The sequence below is a fragment of the Chionomys nivalis genome, chromosome 1, assembly GCF_950005125.1.
Source record: "Chionomys nivalis chromosome 1, mChiNiv1.1, whole genome shotgun sequence".
In the NCBI taxonomy this organism is placed as follows: domain Eukaryota; kingdom Metazoa; phylum Chordata; class Mammalia; order Rodentia; family Cricetidae; genus Chionomys; species Chionomys nivalis.
In genome coordinates this window covers 54,297,417-54,318,197 of record NC_080086.1, presented here as the reverse complement: position 1 = coordinate 54,318,197, position 20,781 = coordinate 54,297,417, and the positions used below count along the sequence as shown (strand labels likewise).

The following is a 20,781-nucleotide window of genomic DNA, read 5'->3' as shown; positions in this document are numbered from 1 at the left end:
GTCAAGCAGTATTTTACCCATTCTGAACATCACATGTTCTTTGCTGTAAAATATTGATAACACTATTTACTCCATAGGCTTGGTTTCTTGGAGTGAAATATTTATCTGACTTACCAACAATGGTCCAATAATTCAAATAAAGAGTAAAACATCATTTTGATGCCTGTAGCTCATATTTGTGTTCAGTTCTTGTCATAACACCATGATATTACACCGAAGACTTGCAGAGCTGATGACTGCATCTCTGAGGTGTTTCATATTTTATAAACAATATACTTGGAGAGCCTTATTTGCTTTTCTAAAAAACTAGCTGACTTTCTGTGACATCTGCTTAACAGATTATGTAGAGTGCCTTCTCTATTTTTCTGCCATTTTTAGTTTGCATTTTGAGAATGTCAACTGCACCAATACAGTTGGAGGAAAAATCTCTGATTCTGAATTCTGTGATCTAAACAGGCATGACTGTGAGGCTTTGCACCCTTGTAGAAGCCAGCACTTAGGTGTTATCTGCTTTGTGAGATGTTTGTTTAGGCAGTGAGCAAATAAACAAGTGGTCCATTCAATGGAGCTAGAGCAAACTAATTCCATAGGGAATTCCGTGTGTGTGTGTGTGTGTGTGTGTGTGTGATTTTATATTGAACAAATACATAACAACTGATAACCTTATAATCATTGAAACTAACACTAAACACAAAGCCTCTTAAATGAATTCTATCTGTATGTTGGGTAGAAGAACGCTCTCTATGTGGATCATAGGGATGGACTCTTGACCCAACCCAATGTTCTTCAACATTGTATGCATTAGGATTTCCTAGAAAACTGTTTAAAACACAGACATCAGAGATTATCTCCAAGAAGACTAATTTGGTTTTAAGGCAGGGGCTAAGAAATTGCATTTCTAAGTAATTCCCCAAAGATGCAGTGAGTATGCTTGTGATCACACTCTTGGAACCATACACCTAACAAAGGAATAGGGAAGCTACACCCTCCCCACTCAAGTGACCTCTGCTTGTTCTTATAAAGTTTTATTGGTATATGGCTACACTCATTTATTTGTGCATTCTCTATGTCACTTTTGCACTGAGTCACAAAAAAACAAAATAGTCATAATAAAGATCATAAGTCTGCTCCTATAGAAAAGGTTTCTGGATCTCTGATTCATGAAAAGAGATGTGACTAATTGAACAGAGAGACCCTGCCTCCTTCCTTCCCTCTGACCTTCGTATATAGTCCCTTTATTGCCTTGAATTTGGAATCCTCTACAATCCCATAAGCAGTACATTGAGCTAAAAGGACAAATCATTTATATATGCCTGTCACTAAAGACAGAAAATGAAAGGGAATTGAATTACACACTTCAGTACCCAATTTCTACTATACAGATAGAAGACTTATGTCCAAAAGGGAATCACAATGACAGCTTCTCTGGCAAATCAATCCCTCCCAGGAAAGAAACAGTGGTTAATGTTCCCCTCTGAGGTGGCAGGGGCTCCCTCCATCAGTGTGACGGATGATCCACTGTCATGTCCAGTTAATTAGACACACATGCTCATCTGAAACCAAAGTGCAAGAAGTGGAGCCGTGTGTCTGTTACACAGAATCCACTAATCTGAATACAATTGTTCCTTAATGAGGTTGTCTGGAGTAGAGTGGAGCAGTCTGCAGGGATAGGTCCATATCATTCTGGTTGCTTCTTGGCTTTGTAACAGATTTAGCACAGGGGCATTAATTAATCTGTTTGCTGCATTTCTGTGTCTGTGTGACAGCAAGGTTGATGAATCTCTTCAGTATACTGAATCATTTGTGTCATTAGAAGAGGTATAAAATGATGTGTATGGCACTGGTTGGTACAACATACTTAAAAAGTGAGTAAAGGCAAAGCAACCAGTTTAATGCTCATGGTAATTGCAGGCATTTACTTGTCTCATCTCCAACACTCAGTGTGGAACTGTTGTGAGATTAGTGGTGGCATTTTGTTCCATGGTGGGAGACTCTGATATTTAGAATATTAAAGGATGTACTCAGGTCCATTCTAGCAGGTGATTGATAGCTTGGGGTATGTAACAACCAAAAGCTGACTGTGTCCCTCTGCCCAGTGTCAAGTTACTCTCTTATATTTTCTAGACATTTCACTATTTTCACGTACTATTACATTTACTTCTCTGGACCCTCTCCTTCTGCCAGCAAGCCTTTTGAAAAAAAAAAAAAACAAAAAAACAAAAAAATAAAAAATAAAAAACCCTTGTTCCACTTATCCACAACCATTGCTTCCAACTTCCTATTGCTTGTATGACCATTAATGATCCAAAAGTTCATCTCAGAGGTATAGACAATAGATGGATGAGTATAGATGATACTGAGAAGTTTTAATGGTTTTCTAGGTTTCCACAGAGAAGTATGACTTAGAGTCATGGAAAAGCATTCTCATGAATTGAATAATGCCAAGGCTTTCCAATAATTTCTATTATAGAGACAACTCTATGCATTTGTTAATGGTTATTGTAGTGCTCTGTGTTGGGGATTCTAAAGCCATGTTCTTAGGATGAAAAACACTGTAGATAATAATCACAAGATTGAGCTCTGACAACATAACTTGCCATCTGGAGCCGGCAAGTATATTGCATTGATCCACTCCACAACTGTCCTTTAGGCCAAAGGATAGAGCAAAGGCCCTGGGGTTAAATAGCTGGCCCAATGCACCATGTCACATTACTAAGAAGCAATGCACCATGTCACATTTGCAAGAAGCACAATGGAGTAACAAACCAGGGAAACTCAGCTGAATGTGGAAGTGATGGGCATTTCTTCCAGAGAGAACAGAGGGTGCAGGTTTGGTGTTGTTAGCATAGGCTGCTTATTCATTCCTGGACACTCAGAACTAAAATAATCACTCAGAAACTATATTAATTAAATCTCTTCTTTGCCAATCACTTGAGCATATTGCTAGCTTTCTCTTATATCTTAAATTAACCCATTTCTATTGATCTGTGTATTACCACATGGCTGTGGCTTACCAGCAAGATTCCAGCACATCTGTCTCTGGCAGAGGTTACATAGCTTTTCTTTGACTCCGCCTTCTTTCTCCCAACATTCAGTTTAGTTTTCCCCACTCAATTCTATTCTGTCTTGTGCAGACCCAAAACAGCTTCTTTATTAACCAATGGTAATAAAATATATTCACAGCATACAAAGGGGAATCCCACATCCCAAAGCAGACATTTCTATCACTAGATGGGTCACCTAGTGTCTTAACCTGTTTTGTGTCCTGAAGCCCAAACCAAGTGATATAAAGCCCCAGATCCCTTCCCAGCACCATGCTTCCTAAAGGTCCAAGATGAAATACACTGGGCAACTAAGAAAATAAATCCTATTAACATCCAGTTTTCAAACTATTTCGATGTTTGGTTGTGAGTGTGGTGGATATGTGCCATCTGCATAGAGTAAATAGCAAGCTCTACCCTTGAGTCTCACAGTCATGGTAGCTTTTAAATAATGTAGAAGATAAACAACATCTCAGGAACTCCACCTTGACTATGGGATTCTATGAAAACCAGTGTTTTCTGCATATGCCAACGGTAGCTACTATTGAGTCTGGTGTACTGAGTCTTATATAATTTAAGTTAGTGGTTAATTAAAAATTGCATCACATTTTGCCTGCTAAAAACTAGGGTATTCATAAAATGGCTTCTGTGTTGCCAAAGGAAAGGAGGCAGGGAAGTTTCAGCAAGCTTTGTTACTACATCACCCGAATAAAGTCACTAAGTTTCCATTGTCTGCTGTATGGCAGAAATAAACTTCTCTTGCAGGTCTTTTGTAAAGAAGAAAAAAGTAATCTAGTCGGAAGGATTTGTGAGCTCTTCTTCATCCTTAGAGGACTTGAGGATGATTAGATGAAATAGTCACGTGTCAGTATGAAGAGCTGCCTGCTACTTCACTTTAATCAAGATGCTTAAAACACGTTTTGTTTCTCAGCTACTCTGTACCTCCACACTAGGGTGACTTCTGGGCTAGGGTGCAAACATAATGAGATAAGCCTTTACCTGAAAGGAAGCCAAGGCTACTGTGAGAAAACAACGATCCATCTCTATCATTAATGAAAGTGCAGAGGTGGAGGGAGGGAGATGGAGAGGGGAAAGAGGAGAGGAACAGGGGAGAGAATGAGAGGGGGAATTTCTTGTAGGAGATGATCCATAAAGTCACAAGCTGATTATGAAAGGCAGGCGTATTGATGCTCCAATTATAGAAACAGCATTAAAATAATAGAAGTAGGTTGTGGATTTAGGCGTATAGGAAACGACATAGGAAATGCCACTCACTTCATTTTTTGCTAGACTAGGAGACCAGGTTTTTTGTTTGTTTATTTTGGATTGATTTGATTGTCTTTTGAAATAGAAGGGAGATGGAGTGGACAGAATCTGGAAGGTCTTACCATTCATGTTTAGGTGACTGAACAATATTTTGTGGGAGAGGGACACATGATTTTGAATACAGTGTTTATATGTTTATCATTTGTGTCTTACAAGGGAATTGAAAATTCATGAACTTCTGGGGAAAAATATTGCTTATATGTATGTTTGGCTACCCCATTAAATTCCAACTCCTTTTCTCATCATAATTAAATAATCAGGAGACCACACACCCTCCATGAAAACTGGAGGATCTAATAATCAAATTTGTATAGCCCAGAGCATCCATTATCTATAACTATCTATGTCTGATACAGTGCATAGTGTCCTGGAGACCAGGACTCCTCTACTTTTCTTACCAACACAAAGCACTATCTATAAGGCTATGTTATAGCTGTTTGTTATCAGAATTATACCACATTTTTATACAGTACAGAACTACTTCATAGTATTCAAAACTAGACCAAGCCGGGCAGTGGTGGCGCACGCTTTAATCCCAGCACTCGGGAGGCAGAGGCAGGCGGATCTCTGTGAGTTCGAGGCCAGCCTGGTCTAGAAGAGCTAGTTCCAGGACAGGAACCAAAAAGTTACGGAGAAACCCTGTCTTGAAAAAAAAAAAATCAAAACTAGACCAAAGGTGGGAAAATGAATTCCCAAAAGTTATATGTGTTTTTAGAAAAATGGAAGATACCATATTTCCTTTTTTACTGCTGAGGACCCCATAGCTACTCAAAATTCTTTGGTGTTGAGGAAAAGAGGTGCAGGAGGACTCCCCTGATTTCTAGTTTGTTACTAAGGGCTGCTATCATGGGGATAAAAGAGGAAAAGGGATGTTTATGGTAAGGAAGGAGTTATCCTTTGGGGAGATGTAAAGTAGGAAGTAAACTCAGGATAACTATGGTTACAAGTGTTGAACAGAAAATTGATTATGTGAGTCTCAAGCCAGCAGATGTGTCTGGGTTAAATGTTTGGGGTTAAATAATCAGCCTTGGGCAGTTGATGGGTAAGGCCTTGGGAATGAATCCACCACTTGGTGAGCATGAAGTTTATTAAGGCTCATGGACAGATGCCTAGACAACAGTACAATTATCCAAGAAAGAGAACTTAAAACAACAGCAAATAAGAATGACATGAATCCAGAGGTGTGGATAGCGTAAAAAGTAAGTAAGTAGATTTCTAAGAAGCATCAAATACAGTTAGTGCAAGGCCCAACTTTTGGAGATTTGAACTTCTTTGTTGACATTAATGAATTTTGGTGAATCTTTAAGGATAACACCAGGTAATAATGGTGACAGCACACACTTCCTGCATGGCTGTCACTATAGTCCCAAACATTATATGTTTTTATATAGTTTTATGTCATTAGAAGAACAGTGTTGGTGAGCCAGACTAGTCTGGTCAATCAATCTCCAACCCCCAAGCTTAGCATCAGTTGCATATCCTGTGTGCCAGCCAAGTCTGGCATCTTGCCCAACTTCAGTCCACCTGCACCACATCCAACCTCCAGCTTTTGTATGGGTCATTCATCCTGTGCCCAGATCCAACTTGAAAGGTATAACTCACCCCCCACTCTCCAATCAAAGATGCTTCCTTTGCAGCTTTACAGACGGGGTCCCTTACAGAAAACTGTAGCTGCTCAAACTAAGAACAGCTGGCTATGTGGTGTCCAGCCCCAATAGAGACATTCACAACCCAACTCCTTAAGGGAGCATTGAGGAAGAAGGGACAGGAAGATTATAAGAGCCAGAGGACCAAAATACCTGCCATGATATTGTGTTTTCCATATATGTCAGGAATGCCACACCCAGGAAACTGCAATGATCAGGCTGTTTTAATAAGACCTTAAGAGTGACACTACCAGCTGGCATGCCCATGGTATCAGGGAAAACTGCACAACACTCACATTAGATAAAGAGTTACATGCAATTAATGATTCATGAAAGAAAAAGAACCAGTCTTTCAGTCATCCTGAAGTGGTCATCCCTAAAGACACATGTAGATATATACATATGAACAACATTACATACGAACCAAATAAACCAAACATTATATATAAACCTAATAACATAGTTCCAGGCATCCAACACTCTCTTTTGCCTCAAGAAGCACTATAATGCATATATTGCACTCATATACATACAAAAAAAATACTTGAACATATAGAATAAAACAATAAACTTCTAAAAGTACACAGATCAAATAGGATCTCTGGTGGCCTAAGGTTAGAGATAATATATTGTATGGTGAAAAGATAGACTCGGTGGAATTTTATTGTCAAGATTTTTCTAGACACATGTGCTGGTAATTTTGAAGGCATCTAAGTGATGGGTGATCTGGTGGTACCTCTCTAAGAATGCTCAAGAGGAACCCATGAGAAAGAAGAAAGGCCCAACTGCCTGAGTGCTGGGATATGGAGACGGTCTGAAGGACCTGAGGGATGGAGGGTTATGGCCACAATCCTTTAACTTGGTATGCTGTTACCTTTTCTTTCATCTACTTTTAATGAAGTGTGACATCTGCTCTGGTCCTTACTCAGTCATAGAAGGCATATTCAACTTGAAACTCTTAGTGGGCCCCAAAGCATATGTATTTACCCCCAAGAAAGTATCCCACATTTATGTTGAGCCAACTAATGAATTTAAATACTGCACCAGGACCAAAACTTGGGATTGGTATGCCCTGGTCAAAGAGGACCTTTTTGCCTTGCACCGGGGAGGCATTCTCAGGCATGTGTGAAATTGATTGTAAATCACTCATGTTGTTTTCTGGATACTGGACATGCTCATTTAACATATTTAATGTGTTTCTGACATTTACAAAGTGTCTAGCAAGCTTTAGACAATCATTATTTGAAGCATTTTATTGAAAGTACCCCTGAGTAGTTCCTAAACACTGAATTCTGTTTCAATCGATGCTGAATTTCCCTGAAGAGGGAATTGTAAATGTTGAATAACGTAACTGTCAATCATGAACTCACATACTCCCTGTTTGAATGATGATATATTTTCATCTGAAACAGTACACATATCCAGTTGTTCGTTTTTTGCCTGGCTGCTATGGCAATGCTTTATTTCACTAAGATTGGGAGAGAAATGAATTAATCTCTAGAGACAAGAGCACTTGCTGACCTTGAACACTAGCAGACTCAAGGCTTTTGAGTTCTTTGAAGAATGATAGGGTTTGAGTGGGTCAGATGTAGTGTCCCAAATACTCTGTCTTGACAAAGGAGCCATTGCAGAGTCCTTTACCCTTTTGCAATTTGTGCTGGGGATTGACAGGCCCTACATTAGGATGTGGAAATATGTGCAATCTGAAAACGCAGCATATTTCAGACATGACAAAGAAGGGTGCACATTAGAAAGGCAGCACCTCTTGGTGCCACACTGCTTTGCTTTGTGTCTGATCAAAATGCAAACTGTAACTCTGCCCTTGGCAATTCTAGTACATTCCGAATCCACAGAAGACAGATGAGCCTGAACCAGCAGGTGAGTCAGGTATGAAGTGGCAACAGACAAGATAGGTGCAGAATGCAAATATGAAGCTCTTTGTCATTAATTCTATTTGATCGAGTATCTGTGAAGAATGTCAATCCTACCTAATGAGAAAATGTGTAGCGAGGCCATTTGGCAATGGGCAACAGACTTTGTGTAAGCATCTGGCATAGGAATAATTTGACAAACGGCAATATGCCAGATTTGTGCTAGATAATTTTAAAGGAACTATCTGTCTGGTTTACATTCATTATTCCTGGGGTGTTGATCACTAACATCATGATTCAAGTGACAATTAACTACAAGGGTTATGTTGTGGTCAAAGCATTCACATTTCTCCCAGGCCTCCCTATGCTTACTCTTTATTGATAGAAGCACTGGTGGCTGTCTATGACCTGTCATCTTGGTACTCGGAAGCTTAACTCTTGGGTATTTCTTAGTAAATAAAGGTATAAGAAGAAACGTTGAAATGAGAAATGAATTCTTCACACATCCCGTGGAAGTAGAGCAGTTGACAGAGACTCTACCAATGGGGCTCCTACTGTAAATTCAGAGCATGATGGCAGCTGTGGTGTTAAAGAAGAGTTGGTGACTTCAAAACATGTGACATTAGTTGACAGATGAGTTAAACAAGAATAGGGACAGCTCTTCTGGGTTAACCTGCTCTCTTTGTGCGAAACAGATCCACTACATGTAAGGAGTCTCTCATGTGTTCTCTGTCTTTAAACATTGCCTGTTCTATGCACTTGTTTGTGCTGTAACCTGATTCTAAGCACCTTGATCCCTCTATTCACCAACCTAACAGTTGTTCCCAGTGGTCTTCATGTCCTTCTTCCTGCCTTCAATCTCAAGATCAGCTATTTCAAATATCCTTATGCGAGAGTCAGGCACTCAGAAGCTGGTGGCTGTGTTGATGTGCTGTATTCCATTGATGAAGCCCAGCTACTGGTTAATAGACATCGAAGTTCTTCTCTGACCTTCTGGAAAGACTTGGGAGTCTTGAGCAGTGGTCAGTGGCAGTGTTTTGTTTTTGTTTTTGCCAGGTCATAGCAACCGCTGTTTCATACTCTTGCTTTGCCTCTTAAGTACCCAGAACCATCCCTGTGCATAGCTTCAGTAGAGTTTACAAGGGATTTTTAAGTAACTCTTATCCAGGAAGCTACGAAAGGAGAATTGAGAATTTAAGAGATCAAGACTAACCTTGACTATATGGTGAGACCCTGTGTAAAAACAAGAGTGATGGGGGGGGAGAGGAGGGCGTCCTCCAGATTGTTTACCTAAAAGTTATATTCCTAATGCTGATTCCAGACTCAGAAGGCTGAAATAAAAGCTAGGGATCCATAACTGTTCTCTTTGTAATAATTTACTTTTAATGGACAAAAGTTACTTTCATTTATCATCTACAGCATGCTGTTTAGGAATATGTATGTGTGGTAGAATGGTTAAATGTAGCTAATTAGCCTCACAAATTTAATGATTTCAGGGAGGAGGGAAAGCAACTGGTTAATGATTTTTAAGAATGCAATATCTTATCAACACAGTTGCCATATTGTAAAACAGATCTCTTGAACTTATTCTTTATAGTACTGAAATTGTATGTACTTCGACTACTCTTGCCCCTCAGCCCATGGTAACCACAGCTCTATTTACACATCTACATGTCTGTGACTATTTTAGAATATGCATAGCAACCAGATACAAATGCCTACAATTTTTTGTTAATATCTTAATAGTTCTAATAACATTGTCCCAGGTATCATGCTTCTAAATAGTTTGCCCTTTGTTTGTGTATTAGGAGAGATATGAAGCATTTAACCACATGACTTTGTTGTACTACTAGAACATATGTTATGAGCTAGTACATGGCTTGTTTTCCCACAGTCTACTTAATGGTCCACTATTGTGTTAAATCATCTCTCCAAAGCAATTAGCTCAGGACTGGAGGGTTGTAGTTCAGTGGTGTGGAACTTCTCCAGCATTCATATAATCCTCAGTTCAACACCAGGACCAAAATCCAAAACTGAATTCTAAAGCAAACCCAGAATCTTTTAGTTACTATAATCTTATTGCTTATCATAATCTTTTAAAATTATTGTTATCATCCTGACTTAATTTGACAGGTCAGGTGCATCTAGAAATTTATTTATTTATTTTAGGTTTTACAAATTAAGGGAGTACAATTTTTTAGTGTATCATTGTGATTTTCTGTATTTCATTGGTACCAGTGGCAATGTTTCCTTTTCATCTATAGTTATATTAATTTAGTTCTTTTCTTTCCCCTTCTTTTGGTTAATTTGGCTAAGAATTTGTCAATCTTGTTAACCTTCTAGAATAACAAACTATTTGTTCCATTGATACTTTAATGCTTTTTTCTAGTGTTAGGACACAGGATTCTGATTTTAAGAGGGTCTGAGTCCTACATGGGTCTGTAAACTCTAAAAACAAATAAATAACATTGATACAACTGTTAAAATATCTTTGGATGCTTTCCACAAAAACTGGTATTTGAAGGCCATGTTGAACAGCTTGAGCTACAATCTATTATGAGCTGAATAGAGATATTTTTACTTTTTTCCTTTCCTATATAACTTACTCCTATAGAATAAGGGCAACCTAAACATTACTTCAATATGCATAGTAATATCTTTGGAAATTCCCTCAAAACTGACTCATTTTCTGGAGGTTGGTAGAGAAACCTTTTGAGAATCACTTTGTGTGATGAGCGAAGGTGCTGTTATAAGAGACAGTTGCCTCATGGACAATATGGTGACAACACTTTTTGTTAGGCAGGGATCCAGGACATTCTTTCACCATTTTTTATGATCATAAAACATAAGTATGAGTATGAGTATGCCCTTCCAAAATGAAGCTCAGGCTCAGGGCCATTTCCAGTGATCCAGTGCAGGAACTGGGAAAATGAACATCAAAAAAAAAAAACAACAACAACAACAAAAAACACTGCTGGACAAAGACCCTAACCTTTCAGCTAACAAGCAACTTTCCTTTCTAAGAGAAGTAGAGGGCAGGTTAAGAAGATGAAGTTATTTTAAAAGTGTTGAAAATTTTGGTTCAGCTTTGATTTTGAATTTAGCATCTGTGTCATAGAGAAAAAGAAATAAAGAATTTCATGCAGGGACTAATTCCGAAAGTAAGTAATTTTTGTTCACTTGATCGTTTAATGGACGGGGAGTAAGCAATGATTCAAACTTGAATCTTTCGCTTTTGCAAAATACAAGTTCTGAGAATTGAATAAATATAACTAAATCCTGGTTCAAGCACAAAATCAAATGGGACTAATACTAGTTTTATGGGAGTTGAATGCATGTGTTTGCAGTTGATAGGGAGTATTATCTCATCTTTGAAATGAGTGATAAGATCGATACAGAGAATCTCATTTCTGTTTTTCCCTAATTCCCCACTTGCCCATAGAAGATTCTTATTTTAAGATGCTCATGAAGCGACATCATCCCCAGTGAAATCAAAGCAATACATAAATAGAGGCAAATTCTCCATGTACCATCACAGAGACCGCAGTTCTGGAAAACTTAATTAAGATGTTGCACTCATTACCCTTGAACTTGATTGTGTTTTCAGTATTCTTTCCTTTGTTCAGATTGGCACAGTATTTGACACCTGCTTTGTTACATGGGCAGATCAGAAGGGAAGTCTTGAGAGTACATAATTGCCATCCTTTCTGAGAGGCTGGCTTTATTGTACACCCTGTCTCCCAAAAAGCATAAAAAAATGAGCATAAAAATAGTTTTCTGTTTTTGTTTGCTAGTTTATATATATATACCCCACGCAATGCTTTTTAGCTGTTCCCATCATCCACTCTGTACTTAATGTGCTGAACCTGTGGTCTTAGTGCAGATGACTATATGAAGAGCAACTGAAGCTTTGATTGCAATTGCTGTAGACAACCACCTTGGGTTTTGTGGACACTATAGTGGTAGACAGAGTACAACATACCCTCCTAATGTCTGTGGGAATGAAAACGGATTTCAGTTATAATAATCTGGTATCAAGATGGAGACAAAAAAGCCTTTCTTCTTCTGGAGTGGATCTTTCTGTCTATGCTGTCCTATGTCTTGGCATGCTTCAGCCCCTGTCTATCTATGCTTACCTCTGTTTCCCTTCTCAGTTCATGCCCAGCTTTCTGGGGGTGCTTTTGGCTATTCATTCACAATGCATTATCGCCTTTGAAGAAAATCTATTGCTCCTAGAGCAATTATCAGGGCTTCAGAAAGAATATGAAAACAAGAAACATTTTCTGTGCAGTCACAATAAATGGTAAATCTTTGATAAGACAGGATGTATTCTTGCTATTGTAAGTTACATTTCTGAAAACCTTGGGGAAATTCTGAATTGGATGACATACAGAAATAACGGAGAAATAATACTTAAACTTACTTTATATTTTTCTGTATCTTTAAATAGTTTTAAATGTATGTCTATACTTGACTTAGTGGAAATAAAATTAAGTATAATCAATGTATAATCCATCCTATATAGATTTTGTAGGAAGGGGTATTTTAGCTTCTTATATGTAATTATTAGGAGTTTTATCTTATGTCTTATCATAAGAAAGTCCATTGGCACAGAGTAAAGTGAGGAAGCCGTTGGGCTTCCTAGTCCACTTGAGTTGTGTGTTAAATGACACAATTCAGACTAAATCATAACATATGTAGGACCTCTTGTCATTGTTTGTCAGGCAAAATGAATGCCCATGACACATACATATTTTTAGCACTCTTTGGGAGGAAAAAATTGTACTTTTCTGATGAATGTAGTTCATGGATCACTTGGTGAATCCCAAAAGTGACAAATACTAAGATAAATACAATTGCAAAAGCTTTTTTTTTCCTGCTTAAGTAAGCTCCTTTAAAATGTGGATTACATTCTTGTGGGCACTCAAAGTCTTCCTCTCACCTCCTTATGCAGTCCCCACTTAGTCTTTGTTTGCATGTTATTGTTATAAATTTAGCTGAAAGGGCAGCATAGAATTTTCAAGCACACAGGGGTACATAGATTTCTATCCAGGGTGACACATTGATCGAGCCAGCCAGTAAATTAACAGCAGCAGAGCACCATTAAATTTTAAACTTAATTGCTATCTCCTCTTAATTTCTATGGATATGATCAATAGTTGCCAGAGAAAAGTTGAAGGAGATCTTTTGAGAGCATCTACTTCCTGGAGCATAATGTAAAAACCCCTCTTTCGTTTCGAGCTCGATACCAACAACTTGCAGTGCAGCACAGTTACTTAGAAGGCTTCTGTTAAAAGACTTCACTTTACAGAGTTTTGATTAGCCCGTTTAGTCGACATACAAATGGGAGCTTTATTTTTAAATTAGTTTGACTTTCTGGACCCGTCTCTAGCTTTCTCTGACTGTTGAATTCTGTTGCTCTTCTACTCCTTGTCACCTATGAACCAATTTCACGTTCCATGCTGAATTTTGATTTGAGTCAGTGCCTTGTATCTTGTTTTAATGAAAATTATAGCTCAATATCAAATACAATTGAACATATGTATAATTCCTGAAAACTGTAGCTCACTATACTATTAATTGATATTGAACATGTGTAGATACAGAGCAATAAGCCCTGCTGGTTGATATTGGGTGTTATACTTGGGGAAGTCATATGCTCATAAAGGAAACAGACAAAAATCCAGGCTTGTAATCAGTTTGCAAGCTAATGGAAGTAAAATAGAACTATGAGTGCAAGAAGCATATAAATATCAAATTAAGATAATTTCACATAGTGAAATTACCACACGGTGAATAAAAATAGATAAAGGGATAGAGATTTGGATGGAGAGCTATATCCTTTAAACCACATGGGCACAAAGGGCATGTTTCAGGTGAGAAATGCCTATAGCTCTAACTCTATGGGAATTTGATGCTGGTAGCCTCTCCAGGCCTTTTCAAGTATAAGCATGGAGGTGGCTGCACACACACATACATTCAATTAAATATAAAATAAATATTTGAAGTGAAAAATTAATAAGAATGGCTGGCTGGTAAAGTACTGTGGATAGCAACATAGGACAATGAACATCCTTCCTCCCCATCCTGTACCATTGTATTTCTTATGATAGCAGAGCCACGTGCTTTCATATCCCTGTCTTCCTAAACCTGTAGAACTTTAGAACCCTGATTGTATTTGGGTAGCAGAAAGCTACTGGGAGGACAGACCCAGGAGGTCAGTCATGATACCCTCTACTCCCAGCCCACTTGGCTTTTCATTGGCTTAGAGGTATTCTTTGTGGACCAGGATTAGGAAAAGAACAAAGAGATAGTTAACCTTTATAGAGATTATTTAATCTTGATCTACACAGAGATAACTGGGGAGATAATTCTCTGAAAAGTGTGAAGAATATCATCATGGCATTTTGTGCCTGAAACCACACTAACATGCTGATGATTACAGGTTAGGAAGACAGAGTCTCAGAGCTGTGGACCTTCCACATCTGCACATGTCTGGCTTCTCTAATCTCAGCCATGACTAACTTGATATAGTATTGCTTACACACCAACATGCTGCTGTTTCTTTGTCACTCTGAGAATGAACCTAGGGCTTCGTCCATGCTATACATGCTCTGTCACTGAGTTACTTCAAGGGCTCTCAGCAACTGGAAGTCGAAGGCTCTATAAATTCTCAGAACATTATTCAGTTCTTCACAGGGGAAAGTGAAGGAAAAAAATCCCAATTAGTGGTGGCATAAGTAACCCAGAAACTTCTATCTCAAGTTGAAGTCTAGATCCATATAATTTCTAGAGCAGACGGATGGGTTTTTCTTGGACCACAACACTCCTGGGTAAGGTGGCCGCACTTCCTCTGTCTACAAGGTTTGTATTCCAACGACTAGAAAATAGAGGGCATGACTTTTCCCTTAAGGACAGTCATTTCCACTGACTTTTCCTTTGCCCTATTTTCATCTCATGAATCTGCTTACCTAGAAAATAGTGTCTGTTTCTAAGGAACTGTGTATCTGTCTATGATCTGGGCAGTTACCACAAGAAAGAAGATTGTACACTGGAAAAGAAGTAAAGAAGGCAAGATTACCAGCAAGTATGTTAAAGACTAAGAGCTGTCAGTCTGTCGGAGACCCATTCTGTGGTATAGCTTGGTAGTATTAACATTTATTGAATATGTAAAACTTTGTACTTGAACAAGCTGCCAAATAGTCTAGGTATTTCTCGATGTATTGTATAGTTTTATATTTCCTGGAATTCTAGAGGTTGTACAAAGTGTGGGTGAAATTTTTAAGATTTAACAGAGCATGTTCACTAAAATGAGATCATATAGACAGGTTCTCCTGTGACACGGTAGTTGGTGACAGTCCAGATCAATGGTTCACTACTCTTGCTTCAATTCACATAAAGTATGCATTGAAAAGGAGAAAAAACTCTCACCAAAATCAACTCCTTTGATTTAAGACATTTAAATCTGACTATTTTCATAGCCTATAATCATGGATATAATATTATCCTTTATATTTATATAGAGAGTTATATAGATATCCCTAAAATATGAATATCACCGTGCCCACTTTAGAAATACTGAAATAAGGTATTTCACCCTCTTGAAACCTTAGTTTGTAGCTGAACATTCCTTAATACATTGGGTTCCACTTGAAGCCATCCCTCAAGATTATAGTTAGATACACAGATTTTTTATGGTTATCAGGTTATCTAAATTAATATTTTTGCTAAGATTGGGTAATGCAGAGACAAACAAAATGTCAAACCTAGTTAGAATCAGCATCACGGAAGCAGAAATAATGTCTGTTCAATCAGAATGTTTATCAGTTAGAAGCCATATATACTGTGTAGAATTGTATTATCTCTCTCTGTCTCTCCCTGTGTATGTCTGTGTCTATGTCTCTGTCTATTTGTGGTTGTGATGAGGTGTATGTGTATCTGTTTGTCTCTGTCTTCCGTGGTGGTCGTGGTGATGTATGTGCAGCATTTATGTGTGTGATATAGGAATATGTATATGTGTATAGTGTATGTGGGGGGTATGCAGTGTGTATGTGATGTTTTGTGTATGAGCTGCGTGTGTGATGGTGGTGGTGGTGGTGGTGGTGTGTGTGTGTGTGTGTAAATGTGTGGTGTATGTGTTGTGTGGGATGTGTTGGTGGTGTAGTGTGGTTTCTGTGTGTATGTGTGGTGCATGTGCTTATGTTGTATGCATGTGTTTTAGCAAAGACTTAATGGATAACTCTTATGTTTCTTAATTTTTGAAACAAGGTCCTATACAGTGTCTTCTGGGCAAAGTCTGAAACTCACTGAATAGTTCATACTGGCCTCCTATTCACAGTAGGCCTAGCCTCCCACATGCCAACGTTATAATAGTGACCTACTACTCCCAACTAAAAATGTGAAACACTTCACAGATGTTGATGTCATCCTTATATAGAGGTCTTGATAATCTCTGTATTGTTCTAATTTTAATAACTGTACTACCAAAGCTAGCTCTTTCTTTTGAATAGGAAAAATAACACAGACTTCTTGCTGTGGCCATGTGCAAGATACAATTATGCAGTGATACTTGGATTTTTCTCCAATGCTGCAAGTCACTTCCTGTTTCTGAGGTCTTGATACATTATTACATTTAAAACATGCTGAAATGAGGTGCTGTGTTATGGATCAGTCCCCCCAAATAATCAACCTTCCCAAATTTATGTGCTGCAAGTTAATTCGCAGTACAAGGTGTCTGAAAGGTAGGACCCAGTGAGTCATGTTTGGGTTGAGTTGTGCCACCTTCAACATGTTAATGCTGATAAAACTCTTTGACTCTGTTTCTTTTCTTATTTTCCTGGGCTCAAGACCATGATATCCTTCCCCCTCAAGGGACACATAGAAAAGACTCTTGTGGCCCTAAGTTGGACTCTACAACTATAAGAAAGTAAACCTCAGGTCCGGACAGCTGTCTCATTAGTACTGTTTAATACAGCAACACAAACACACCCATAGGCAAACGCAGAAGGTTTCAAGATTTCTTTTTACTTCAGATTTATAATCAGTTGGAGCTTTTAATTCAAACTGAAACGAACACAGCCCAAATGTGTTGCTTATGCCACAATGGTACAAAATGAAAGGATGATTCTTGGCCTCTAGATTAAGAGGTGAATCACACATCAATGCTGTATCAGTTAAAAGATATGTAAAGAACACATTTTACTTCCAGTCCCACACTGTGACTCTGAGACTCTGTGGTATACGGTTGACTTGGGAATGTCACAAAGATTAATGGGCAGTATTTGTATTTGGGACAAAGAAGCCAAGTGCCTTCCTGGCCATGTGGTAGGAGGCTGAGCATCCCGGTGCCTGGGTTCTGTTGGGACAAGAAAGAGCAAAGGAAACACATATCAGTCACAGGACTGCTTGTTATCCATTCCTATTAAGGCTTGTCCACAAGGGCACTGAAACAATTGGATAAAATGAAGTTTTGAGAATATCCGTGGATTTCAATTACAGTATTTGTGCTCTTTCAGACCCCTATTAACATCCATAGCTGATGTGGCAATGCTGTTGAGATTTATAAGGAACCTCCCTTGTTCTCTGCATCCAACCTGGGGCCCACATGATCAGCACTATTCTATTATCGTCAAATCTGGTTTCTAAGAGATACATGTTTGTTGCCTGTGAGACCTAAAAAATCTGCCAACTCAACAATAGCTACATCATTTGTAGTAAAAAATGAATTCTGCAAGGTGTCAAATGGCTCTTTGTCAACGTGGTTAGTTCCTTGCAAAGTCACAGGAGAGGAAAAATATGGAAAAAGCATAATTTATGCCTCATTTATTGCTCACAGTCAAGAATGGCTCTTTTATTCTCTTTTTTTGAAAAGTGAGAAAGTCAGTAAGACAGGAAAGGTTACAGTGACTGTCCCCAGGAGCAGGGGCAGGGGCAGCTCTACTCTTCTGCTGGCCAGGCCACTGGCTTTGGTATAAGATAATTTGTGTTCAAATTCTGGCCTGGGTCTGAAAAAGCATGGATAAAACCGGACTTGCTGAACATAGAGGACTACTGAGAACTCAAGAACAATGGCAATGGGTTTTTGATCCTACTGCACGTACTGGCTTTGTGGGAGCCTAGGCAGTTTGGATGCTCACCTTACTAGACCTGGATGGAGGTGGTGGTTCTTGGACTTCCCACAGGGCAGGGAACCCTGATTGCTCTTAGGGCTGACGAGGGAGGGGAACTTGATTGGGGGAGGGGGAGGGAAATGTGAGGCCATGGCGGGGAGGAGGCAGAAATCTTTAAGAAAGAAAAGAAAGAAAGAAAGAAAGAAAGAAAGAAAGAAAGAAAGAAAGAAAGAAAGAAAGAAAGAAAGAAAGAAATTTAAAAAAAAACAAATTCTGGTTTGGTTATCTTCTATCTTCAGTTGTTTGAACTGATGACTTAAACTGTTTAATCTGGGAAACAGAGAAGCTCTTACCACACGTAGAGACACGGTAAAGACTGAAACTCAAAAGCATACTTGGAGTCCTAGTTGCCAGAATTAGTATCTTGGTGGCGGCGTTAGGTGCCTAGGAGCAAGGCACAACACCGGGTGAAATTCTTTAGAACTAAATGCCCATGCATGAGAGTAGAGCTAGGGGGATTGGAATGAAATGGTGGTGTTAACACTGACACCCGAGTGGTTGAGTTGTACTGTAATCAAGAGAACAGTCACTCTGGTTGGAACATGGATACATAATCCACAAATACTGGCCCCTTACTTGTTTCTCAACCATGTGCATTCATCTGAATAAAATGTGTGTTAAGCAGTTAACAGACTACCTGGAAATCGCGTAGGATTTTCCAGTCAATTAGTGATAATAACTTTTGGTAAAGTACCGTTTTGACTAATAAATTGCTTTGAACCGATGAAGAGGGATGAATTGTACATCGGTTTGCTTTAAATAGAACTGTAGGAGCCACTCTAGATAGCCTGATTAGATAGATGTAGGATGTACGAACGTCATGGTTGGATGTCTGACAGGGGGGCTAGGGCAGGTCGAATAAGGAAATGGTTAGTAGTCCACACCCAAGAAACCTTGAAGTGATTGTGAATACATCCGTGTCAATGGTCCCCACTGCTTTCAAGATCAGACTGATTGATTGGGAAGAGCCCACAGATGTGAAAGCAAGCCACTGTCCATTAACTCAGCCACTCAGGAACTCTCTCGTGTCCCAGCAGCTGCTGCTCTGAATTGTCTGCCAGAAAAATCCTGCCAGAGAATAACAGTTGCTGTTTCTCTTCTGTCTTCTTCTGCTTCTGGGTGCTGTATCTAAGCCAGAAACACACAGCATAAGATGCTAGGAAGTGTGCTTATACGGTTCTCCTGGGTAAAGAAGAGGAAATGTTAAAAGGTATGATGGTGATGAACCACAAGGTTGATGTGAGTTGATGGTAGATAATTCAATCTCTCTGTATGCTCAGCATTTCTTTATGATAAGGCTTTTTGTGGGGTGACACTGTTTTCTAAGTACACCTGCCCACAAGATAGTAGCAATGATGTTGTTTGGTTTGCCTCCTTCTTCAGTGACATTGGACAATGGAAGAATGGTTCCCTCAGATAAGAGCTCATATCAATCTATCTGCCATGGTTTCCTGAAATAAATCAAGCAGCCCCATGCAAAGAAAGTGTCATTCCTTGTCTTGATCCCTCAGCCTTCCAGTTTGACAGCTGCTCAGAACAGGGTTCAAGGTGGCCTTCCCTACTTTACTCAGTTCCAGTGTCTAGTGACTCTACCCAATAGTTTTGCTGTAGTTGGTGCTTATTTGTTTTCTTGAGCAGAATCTATAGCGACTTATATGTATGTTTATTTATACTTTATCTCTCCCCTTCCCCAAAATATCATTCCTACAGATAGCATAATTATTCTTAGTATTTTTGTATTGTATTTTCAGGGCCTAAAAATACCTGAAATATGGACCATAGTACAACAGATAAAAAGTTAAATAAAAGAAGGCTTCCAGGAGGTTATTGTGAGAAAGGTGGATAAGATCAGATTTTGGTGTTAAACAGTATGTGTGTAAGACAATGTAACAAACAATGTATAACACCTTGGAGTAAATGAAATTCCCAGATATTGCAAGTCTTCACTACAATTTAAGTGTCAGATCATTACATGGGCACTTTACATAGTTTGTTTTCTAATACTACAGTATCACTAGTATGTTTAGGAATCCTGTAAAAGAAAGGAACGAGAGGATCACGAGATCAAGTAACTAAGATGAAGTCGCTAAATCACAGGAGCCTCTTCTTTAACCATTTCTCCTGGATGCCTCACAGTGGTGGTATATGACACTCTTGTCACACTTGACAACATGAGAGGCTGAATCTTTACAAAAGAGTGGATTTCCACACTCATTTCCTACTCCTGGAAATTGCAGCAACTGCCCAAACCACTCCTAGGAAGACACCAGAGCCATGCAGCTCGCTCTATAACCGGAAGCTTCGGGAGTAGTCTGAGGGAAGAGAACAAGCAAGCGCAGAAAGGCATGCCTTGGAGAGAAGACACACACCTAGCAGCATCATATGGCTAAATGTAGACTCCGAGAACAGTGACTACCCATCCCATGATATTCCTGTGAAAATATCACTGGTTCTTTATCTTGGTTTCACGAGTTTGAAAATTATCCTTGTGACTGCATCCCATTTCTGTTCTCCGTGAAAAGTAGACTTAGGTAGTGGTAAGACATGCCAACAAACCCACAAGAGACTATAACAAAGTGAGCTAAATAAATCATCACTTCAACATAGTCTCTAATGCAGGTTTTTTTTGTGTGTGTAGCATAAGAGAGAAACAACGAAAGTGGAAAAGATAACGGCGACTCTCGGGATACAATCCCACTTATCGCGTTATTGGCTTTGTCTTCTTAGA

At 38.9% G+C, this 20,781-nt stretch overlaps 1 protein-coding gene and 1 non-coding gene across 3 annotated transcripts in view; one reads left to right on the top strand and one right to left on the bottom strand.

Annotated features, from left to right (window-relative positions):
* Positions 1 to 20,781, top strand: part of Tafa1 (TAFA chemokine like family member 1) — a 519,205-nt gene that overhangs the window by 425,529 nt on the left and 72,895 nt on the right. The gene's annotated exons all lie outside the window — the stretch shown is intronic.
* LOC130889549 (U6 spliceosomal RNA) lies at positions 16,277 to 16,380 on the bottom strand. Its single transcript, XR_009058602.1, has one exon. It is a non-coding gene; the product is annotated as a U6 spliceosomal RNA (small nuclear RNA).